Here is a 10,152-nt window from a genome sequence, read left to right as displayed (position 1 = left end):
GAGAGGCCTGAGCCTCTGTCATGACTCTGAAGTGAAGTCATGCGACGAGCTATGAGGAGAGCTATTCTCGGAGTTCCTTTGCGCGATAATTTGCCGAAGAACTAAAGTTACCGACACAGCTCGAAGATAATCGTTGGATAAGAAATACCCTCGAGTGGCGACCACAAACCGGAAGACGAAGCATTGATAGGCCCCCCACTGGACTGACGATATTGCGAGAGTTGCGGGCAATCAATGTTTGCAGGTGGTAGGACCTTGTGCAAGTTCCGCCCGGATTGCCACCACCATCTTGCTCTAGCTTGCTTTCACTGTTGTGTTTCGGCGTGGAAAGTAAGACAGCCGGTGAAATTACTGGCACTTGAGGTATCCCATCTTAGGCCTCTAGGTTGGCAACGCATCTGCAATAGCCCTGGTGTTGCAGATGTTTATGGGCGGTGGTGATCTCTTACCATCAGGATACCCACTTGCTCGTTTGCCATCCAGTCGAATAAAAAAAAATGTAAGTGGCACGTTGTCGTTCATTGTGACGTTCAAAGGGGGAAGCTTTTTTACAGGCTTTTCTTTAGTTTCACCTGTCCCGTTGTCTGTCTGTCTGTCTGTCTATAATCAAATGTTGCAAGTTAAATTCGACCAACTTTCAGTAGTTGGATTTAATTGAAATTTGGTATACTTATGTAAATTGCGTGACAACACAATAATCTGGTACACCGCGGTGGCCTAGTGGTTTGACCTATCGCCTCTCAAGCAGAGGGTCGTGGGTTCAAACCCCGGCTCGCACCTCTGAGTTTTTCGAAATTAATGTGCGAAATTACATTTGAAATTTACCACGAGCTTTGCGGTGAAGGAAAACATCGTGAGGAAACCTGCACAAACCTGCGAAACAATTCAATGGTGCGTCTGAAGTCCCAATCCCCACTGGCCCGCGTGGGAACTGTGGCCCAAGCCCTCTTGTTCTGAGAGGAGGCCTGTGCCAGCAGTGGGACGTATATAGGCTGGATGATGATGATGACAATAATCTTTTTCTTTTTTTTTTTGTTCAACTGGATGGCAAACGAGCAAGTGGGTCTCCTGATGATAAGAGATCACCACCGCCCATAGACACCTGCAACACCAGGGGGATTGCAGATGCGTTGCAACCTAGAGCCTAAGATGGGATACCTCAGTGCCAGTAATTTCACCGGCTGTCTTACTCTCCACGCCGAAACACAACAGTGCAAGCAGCTGTTTCACGGCAGGATTAGCGAGCAAGATGGTGGTAGCAATCCGGGCGGACCTTGCACAAGCTACCACTGACCTGCATCTGGTAGTGTTATCCTAGTAGTCCGGCCTGGATCGTCTCCGCAGGACAGAGCTCTTCAGCTTGGAATTTGGTAGGTTGCAAATGTAGTTTGGGTGACAACACAAGTACAGTCAACAAAAAGTACAGTCAGAAAAAAACTTATATTAAAAATGAAATTTTGAGCAAAACTTATTTCAAGAGTGAACGTCTTGCGGCTCATGTTGAAATGCTTATTAGGTGGATTAACATCTAACTCTGGGGAGGTGTTTGATCAATGAACTGCAATTTACTTAGCTGTACCTACCTAGCATTAGGTTTTTTTTACGTAGGCATTTATCTTTTGTCCGAAAGTAATAAAATAAAAATAAATATATTTTACTGATTCATGAGCAATCCTTCGGGGTTAAGCGCGCAACTGATTGGTGACCTACTTGGTTAGACCTTTATGTACCATCCTATTTAAAAGCAATTGGTACAAAAGAAAAAACAACAGCCTGTACAAAATATTGGCTAGATCTGAATAACTCGCAAAAAAAGTCGCGACTATATGTTCATTTTGCGTAACATCTACTTCAAAATGTTCAATCCATTCTCGATTCTATCTTATCAGTTTTAAAGGCTACAATTCCATATCAACGAGGGCATATTCAAGATACACTTGACTCGACCCGTGACCACGCATCACTTGCCGACAAGTGCGGCGCGTTTTGAATTTCGAACGATGATTTTGAAATTGGAACGCCGCGGGATACTTTTTGAATAAATTTTGGAATTAGTTTTTTCTTCGTAAATATCGGATCGTTATATCAATAGATTCAAAAGTTACTGGCCAGATGTAAAGTTTTTTTTTAATATAAAATATAAGAAGATTAAATGCTTTTTAACAATACCGTGTAGACACGGCGCTTTGAGCGTTGACTTAGAAGTTTGATTTTTCACTGCTTCAAATGGTAGCAGGTAGATTTGAGTATTAATTTCAGCATCATACGTTCCTGACAAAAAAGTCTTGACAGACGAACGGACGTGTCCTTTTGTCCTAGAAACTTAAAATTTAGTGTGAAGGTAACTCTCTACCTTCACTACTTACTACTTAACTTAACTTTTTTTTAATTCACTGCGCTTTATGTAACCGGATTTTCAAGACCAAGTTCGATTTTGCAAGCCACATCGACCACATACCATACCATACAACTAATATACCTAACTCTTTCTCGTATAACACAACTAATAAGATAAGTCTGATTTTTTATGTCTGTCTGTATCAACCATCTAAAATGACCCCACACTGCGTACATTTTGCTTAGGAGAGGGGCTCTGCTAACACTGAATAATTATTCAAAGACACATACAAATTATAGTACGGACCCCTCGGGGTCACGCTCAGCCAGCTTTTTACTAACACAGTTCTACAAATATTTATGTCCTAACGACGTAAGGTTCCAAGCAGCGCTCCCCGGTCTAAACTTTTTACTGCGCCACTACTGTCTGTAACTCATTTACTGCAATGACACGATGCTATTATCACTCCATTATGTCCGAGTACAGCTATCATGCATAGTGATACTGGAAGTGGCTTTAATCTAGTTTTAATTACAGCACCTGGGCGAACGAGTTTCGTTAGACATAAAACTCAAAAATATAAAAAGTGTTTTCTCTGACATAAGGCCTATTAAAGCCGCCAAGCTGAAGGGGGACTGGGCCGGACATGTCTGCCGCATGCACCCGGACCGATGGGCACGAATCATAACTGAATCGGAACCGAGGGATGGGCATAGGAGCAGAGGCAGACCCAAGAGGAGATGGCGGACGACCTGAGCATTTTTCAGCTCGATTGGCAGGTGCTTTCACAGGACAGGGAAGAGTGGCGGAGGAAAGGGGAGCCCTTTGCCCAGTAGTGGAACATAATACAGGCTACATAAAAAAAAGCCTTTGAAATTGTTCGTCTCTCAAAACCCCCACATGAGAAACCATCATAATCGAAAAAGGACTTTCCATGTTTCCATTCTTAACTAAATTATAACTATGATTGGTTATTTGGAGTCTTTTTGTATTTTTTATTTCAACTCCAAATTTGTTACTTTTACGGGTATCCCGTGAAACCATATCGAAAATACAAACTGAGACATGGATGCACAGAAAAACCAGAAAAAGAGACCAGCGCTGGGAATCGAACCCAGGTCCTCAGCAATCCGTGCTGCGTGCTATAACCCCTACACCACCGCTGGACAGGAATTTAGACACGAATTTTCCTATGCATACATATCTCAGGTTGCTTATTTCTACTACGCTACTTATGCAGCAGCACTAGCGACATCTATGTTTTCGCTCTCATCGAGAGACGTCACATTCTATCGGAACCAACCGCTCACCCAGACAAGAGATGTCGCTACTAAGCAATCAAATTATGATTGGTTACTTGGAGTCTTTTTGTATTTTTATTCCAACTCCAAATTTGTTACTGTTACGGGTATCCCGTGAAACCATATCGAAAATACAAACTGAGACATGGATGCACAGAAAAACCAGAAAAAAGAGACCAGCGCTGGGAATCGAACCCAGGTCCTCAGCAATCCGTGCTGCGTGCTATAACCCCTACACCACCGCTGGACAGGAATTTAGACACGAATTTTTCCTATGCATACATATCTCAGGTTGCTTATTTCTGGGTTCGATTCCCAGCGCTGGTCTCTTTTTCTGGTTTTTCTGTGCATCCATGTCTCAGTTTGTATTTTCGATATGGTTTCACGGGATACCCGTAAAAGTAACAAATTTGGAGTTGAAAAAAAAATAAAAAAGACTCCAAATAACCAATCATAATTTGATTGCTTAGTAGCGACATCTCTTGTCTGGGTGAGCGGTTGGTTCCGATAGAATGTGACGTCTCTCGATGAGAGCGAAAACATAGATGTCGCTAGTGCTGCTGCATAAGTAGCGTAGTAGAAATAAGCAACCTGAGATATGTATGCATAGGAAAAATTCGTGTCTAAATTCCTGTCCAGCGGTGGTGTAGGGGTTATAGCACGCAGCACGGATTGCTGAGGACCTGGGTTCGATTCCCAGCGCTGGTCTCTTTTCTTGTTTTTCTGTGCATCCATGTCTCAGTTTGTATTTTCGAAATTATAACTGACATATTGTATACATTTTAATTATTATGAAATTAATTCTTAATATTATATTCTTGATTATATAAGTCTATATAATGAATGATGTCAACTGCTTAGAATCTTTTGATACAAACTAGGGAGTTCTTATTGTTGCATTGCTGCATGTATCAATTCAAATACAAAATTCAAAAATTCAAAAAATTCAAAATTCAAATGATTTATTCAGTTAAATAGCCGCAATGGCACTTTTACACGTCATTTTTTTTAAACTACCAGATTTTTTTTTAAACTATCAAAAATAAAATTATTGCATGAATTTATACAGTCAAAATGAAACAAAAAATCCTATAACATCATATACCTAACTTAAATGTACTATACATTTACCGCAAATAAATTTAATTTCATTTCATTCCGAAATGTAGCTTAATAGCGTTAGTGTCGTGAAGTCCTTTGACGTTAGAGTCTTGCGATTGACTCATTTATTACAAATTTAACCCAATCACAAACGTGTCAAAGTTGTCAAACAAACGTCACTTCACTAGCGCCATTAGTCTGCTACAGAAACCTTAAGCCCGGTTCGCATTTATCTATCGTGTTGTGTCGTGACGCATCAGAACGTTATCGGTTTCATAATTTTATATGGTTGCGTTCACATTCATCTGATACAATATGTTGTGACGGCTTGTGTTGTGTCGCATCATAAGCATAGAGAGAGAGAGACAGAGAGCATTACGACACAACACGACACGTAAATGTGAACCGGGCTTTAATTGCTTCTTTGTAGAAATCAGTTTTCCTCATCATCATCATCTCAGCCGCAGGACGTCCACTATTGGACATAGGCCTCCCCCATAGACCTCCAGTCGATTCGGTTGGCAGCGGCCTGCATCCACCGTGAACCCGCGGCTTTAACCACGTCGTCCGTCCATCTCGTTGGTGGACGTTCTACGCTGCGCTTGCCGATCCGCGGTCTCCACTCGAGAACTTTTCGGCCCCAACGACCATCTGTTCTCCGTGCTATATGGCCTGCCCATTGCCACTTCAACGAGCTAATTCGCTTGGCTATGTTGGTGACCCCTGTTCTTCTACGTATCTCCTCATTTCAGTTTTCCGATCTTTTCTGAAATCTTATACACGGCAGTCCTGAGGCACGGTGGACGGATGACCTTAAGAGGATCGCTGGCGGCGGATGGATGCGAGGGGCTGAAGACAGAGTGTTGTGGCGCGCCATGGAAGAGGCCTATGTCCAGCAGTGGACTGCTGTAGGCTGATGATGATGATGATACACGGCATTTGAGATAACACAGTAGTTACTCATACAAGATGTGATGGAGAAAGGTTGACCCTGTAAAGTGTTTTAAAATGAAATGAAACACACAAAATTCTAAAACATTCCGTATTAATATAGCTCCATTTTTTATAGGTCATATCTAGTAACTCTATGCTGACTGTGCTGTCCGCACGGTCTGCAGTATCACTCTACTTTAGCACACGACACTTCTGACCTTCCTTGCACTTACCCTTGGCCCATTCTCCTGAAATTAACGTAACTGTCCACAAGCTTAATTAGTTGCTGACTCAGAGACGCTAGTTAACTAGGAAGGTATCCTCGATAATCTCTTTACCTGAACGGTGGGAAATTTCAGATGCATTTTCCACGCCGTAACAAAAAGGACAGAGCGTACTGCGCCGAAGCAATCGTTGAGGGAGAAACTGGAGTGGCGACCACGAACTGGAAGACGAAGAGTTGGGAAGCCTTCCACCAGGTGGAGTGACGACATCGTAAGAGTTCCGGGCAACGTTTATCTACGGTTTATTGGCTCAGTATCCAATTTATTATTCGTCGGTTAATATCGTAAAAGGAAATGTAAAATGTTTTCTTGGGTACAACCACATTAGGTCTTAGGTATCGACGCAGTGCTGCGCAACGAAATAGGGTGGTTAAGAGACAAACCTAAGTGTAGTAAACCGGTCCTAAAAAAGAGACTGAAAACAAACCTTTTTTTTTATATTCGACATTTATTCAATATAACAAATTCATGAATTCCTATCCTACAATATTGTGTACAATAAATACTATCTAACATCCAAGACTAAAACTATTTATAAACTAAACTATGTTACAAAATAAAAACGTCATCCAAATTTTCTGCCCCTGGCATTGACCCCAAGACACTGGCAGCCTTACCTCTCTGAACTGTTATTCCTAATCTTTGCGAGAGGTAAGCGCCAGCCCTGGGGTCACCTGAGGCCAAAACCAGACGAGTAGATAAGTCCTTGATAATTTTTTTTGTGTCTTCCGACCATGGACCCATTGTCTCGAAAGCAAGCGCCGCAAACCTTTTAGAAAAAATATGTAAAAAATGTAAGTAGGTATTTTGTGCATGTCAGTTTTTAGCTGTGAACTGTTTTGTTTGGTGCATGATTCAATAAATGTATTGAGCGTTTTATCGCCAACAAACTGGTAACAGTTTGGCGATACCAAAATTTAGTGTATTAGCATGTGCCGTTTGATTAAATAAAAAAAAACGTCATACATTTCAACCAAATAATCGTTATTACCCAAATCATAGACCCAAATAAAACCCCAACTGTCACAACACAATAACCTATAAACGAAATACAAAATGGCTGCTGGAATAAAATCATCATTAATACGTGTTACCGACATAGGTAATGGCCTCTCCACGGCCTGGCAGCGTTGGTATGGTAGCATAAATCGACAGTTTCGTTCACTCGATTAAATCTGGTTGTTTCAAGGGTCTGATTCATATGGTTGTACCTAGTTATATCCTGCAGAACTATCCAACGGCTGAAAATAAGTTTTTCTTAAAACATATTTTTAATACAAGCTTCTTTTGCCGACTGTACTTTTTGATGATTGTAGGTAGGTACTTGCATTGTCATCTAAACTACATTTTCTTAGCTTTCAAGTCGATGCCATTAACCATTGAGGAGTGTCCTACGGAGACGGTGGTCATTACATCTTGTTGGTCTAGCTTCTGGTTTCCATATATTGTCACTAGATTTATATCAAGTCAATCCAAACACTGGAAGTGAGTCAAAATTAGCTTCAAAGATTTGACCCAAATAAATATAAGTAAACAAACAGGGCAAACTAAACAAAATCTTGAAAAAAACTTTCTTTAAAGGCCGGCAACACATCAATGACCCACCATTGGATACCAAGGGGCCGAAGAATGAAGAACAAAATTTATGTCACAGGTATAAATACTTGTATTTTTTTAAATTGTCTAATGCGATAAAAATTCGCGCAACCTTACCCTTGCATACCCTATTCCAGATGAAGCTATCCGAAACCTTCGGCCACATCCGACCCTTACGATCTCAACGCGTGATTCCGACATCGAAAACAAAACAAGTAATAAGGAAAAGAGGGCAGAAACAATAAAAGCTAATAGAAACACCGCCATTAGCAGAATAGTCGATGTTAAGTGCACGCACACCTAATAGTCGCAGATTGTTTGACCCTTGATAGGTTCTTGTAATAGTGTGGCGTTTAGCGTTGTCTGCGGGTAGAAATGCCTGGCTTAAACTAACAAGACTAATTGGCAATAATATCATGATTGGTTTTTTGGAGTATTTTTGTATTTTTAACTTCAACTCCAAATTTGTTACGACGGCGCGGCGGGGGTTACGGGTATCCCGTGAAACCATATCGAAAATACAAACGGAGACATGGATGCACAGAAAAACCAGAAAAAGAGACAAACGTGTCCAGCAGTGGTGTAGGGGTTATAGCACGCAGCACGGATTACTGAGGATTTTTTGTATTATGTATGGTCTCAGTTTGTATTTTCGATATTGCAATATATCGCCATCACCATCATAGTTTTCAGCCAGAACAAGTCCACTTGATATACAAGTGTTATAATAATTGCTGTAATACAATTTAACCCAAATTAAGGTAACTGATTTATTAACTATTACGACACAATTGGAAAAACATTGAAATTCGAAAACAAAATTAATAATTAAGGAGATAAAGAGTCTTCTTGTGACTCAATTTCCATTCAAAACTTATTTTTTAATCGAATTAAAATATTTTTCATCATCATCATCATCATCATGTCAGCCGAATGACGTCCACTGCTGGACATAGGACTCCCCAAGGCTCTCTACTCAGGTCGGTCTTGTGCTTACTGCATCCACCGCGATCCCGCGATCTTAACCAGGTCGTCGCTCCATCTTCCCATCGGCCATCAGTCCTGCGAGCAATGTGCCCCGCACACTGCCACTTCAGTTTCGCAATTCGGGGTTTGAACCCACGATCCTCTGCTTGCGAGGTCATAGGTCAAACCACTCGGCCACCACGGCTTTTTTCACTTTGATCACGATAGTGATCCTGATCACTCTTGCCATAATACCCGATTGGTGCCAAAACCAATGTCGCCATGCTTTTCTAAACTCATTTTACTCTTTCGTGCTGCGTTACACTTGTGTATGGTAATACCATTCAGCTATCAAACGAAGTGGCACTAACATGGAACTAATAAATCAACAGAGGTCGCAGTTTTATCAGCAAATACACCCCCATAGACAAAGGCGATAGCGCTGTTGCATTCCAGCATGCTGGGAATACTTGCCGTGGGTCTGCTTGGTTATATGGCGACGGAGTCTTAATAATATAACAAAATATGACTTTTTATTTAATACTTTACATGCTTATTCAAGCAGATAATGTAAAACTTAATTGTAATATCTACCCATTGTAATATAAGCCTTATCAAGCAAACAAATTATAATGGGACATTTTATGAGTAACAGCAATACTGGCAAACTGAGCAAAACTAATATTTTATATTTATTTTTGGAATCTAATTGCGATTACTTAACTATAAGAAGATTATAATTATTATAACCGTTCAATTTTGTAATTTTTCAAATTATGTTCTCATAAGAGCTTAAGTAATACCTAGTTTAGTAAAATCCCGAAATTTAAATTCAATTGCTGGTTCTAATGGTTTGCACCTGCGACAACTAGTAAAAAACAAAGCCTTCTCCTCCCTAGTTCGCCGACCCCTTCCCCACTAAATCAATCCACGACTGCATTCGATCGCATGCTTTGCTCGCGTGTCGATTCGATATCGAGTCTTTTGTTCAAGTGCCAGCGTACAGGGAACGGGACTTTTGAATTTGGAATTTGAATTGGAAATTTCAGTGTTGTTTAGTTTTTTTTTTATAAATTGAATTCAAAGTTTATTAAGCCAGTAACTTTTGGTAACATGAGAACAATCGCTGCTCAGCAGTGGACGCCTTTCGGCTGACATGATGAAGATGATGATGAATTGAGAAGCGCTGTTCAGATCAGGTCCTTTAGTCGCCTTTAATGGCACCCACGGGAAGAGATGGCTCCGGCGTATTCTAAAACCGGCCATGCCAAGGACTTACTTTATTGTAGGAAAATTATTATTATAGTCAGCAGCAGAAGTGGATTACGCGTGAACGGCGTGGATTAGTGGAAGCGGTTAAGGTACTCACAATGATCTTACATACGATTCTAGTGCCAAGGTAATAAGACAGTGTTAAGATTATTTTGAACACCATAACTCTCTACTTCTACTGCTGATTGTACGAAAAATCGTCAAGCTGTATTTTTAACCGATTCTTAATATACTTTAGAATACCACTCATAGACACAAAAAACCTCCATTTCCTTCTCTATTATTCTATAAAGTTATCTCGATTTAAAAATATTTTGCTACCTTTACTATGTACAATCACTTGCCATTTTATGCAATAGTG

The 10,152-nt window shown here is 40.6% G+C and overlaps 1 long non-coding RNA gene across 1 annotated transcript; it reads right to left on the bottom strand.

Moving 5' to 3' along the window:
• Positions 1-6,350: 6,350 nt before the first annotated feature.
• Positions 6,351-10,152, bottom strand: LOC141430860 (uncharacterized). Its single transcript, XR_012451668.1, has 3 exons — positions 10,113-10,152; positions 7,169-7,198; positions 6,351-6,726 (listed from the first exon to the last, which is right to left on the bottom strand). It is a non-coding gene; the product is annotated as an uncharacterized lncRNA (long non-coding RNA).

The sequence above is a fragment of the Choristoneura fumiferana genome, chromosome 9, assembly GCF_025370935.1.
Source record: "Choristoneura fumiferana chromosome 9, NRCan_CFum_1, whole genome shotgun sequence".
Classification (NCBI taxonomy): Eukaryota; Metazoa; Arthropoda; class Insecta; order Lepidoptera; family Tortricidae; genus Choristoneura; species Choristoneura fumiferana.
The sequence above is the reverse complement of the archived record's forward strand: the minus strand, read 5'-3'. Positions and strand labels throughout refer to the sequence as shown.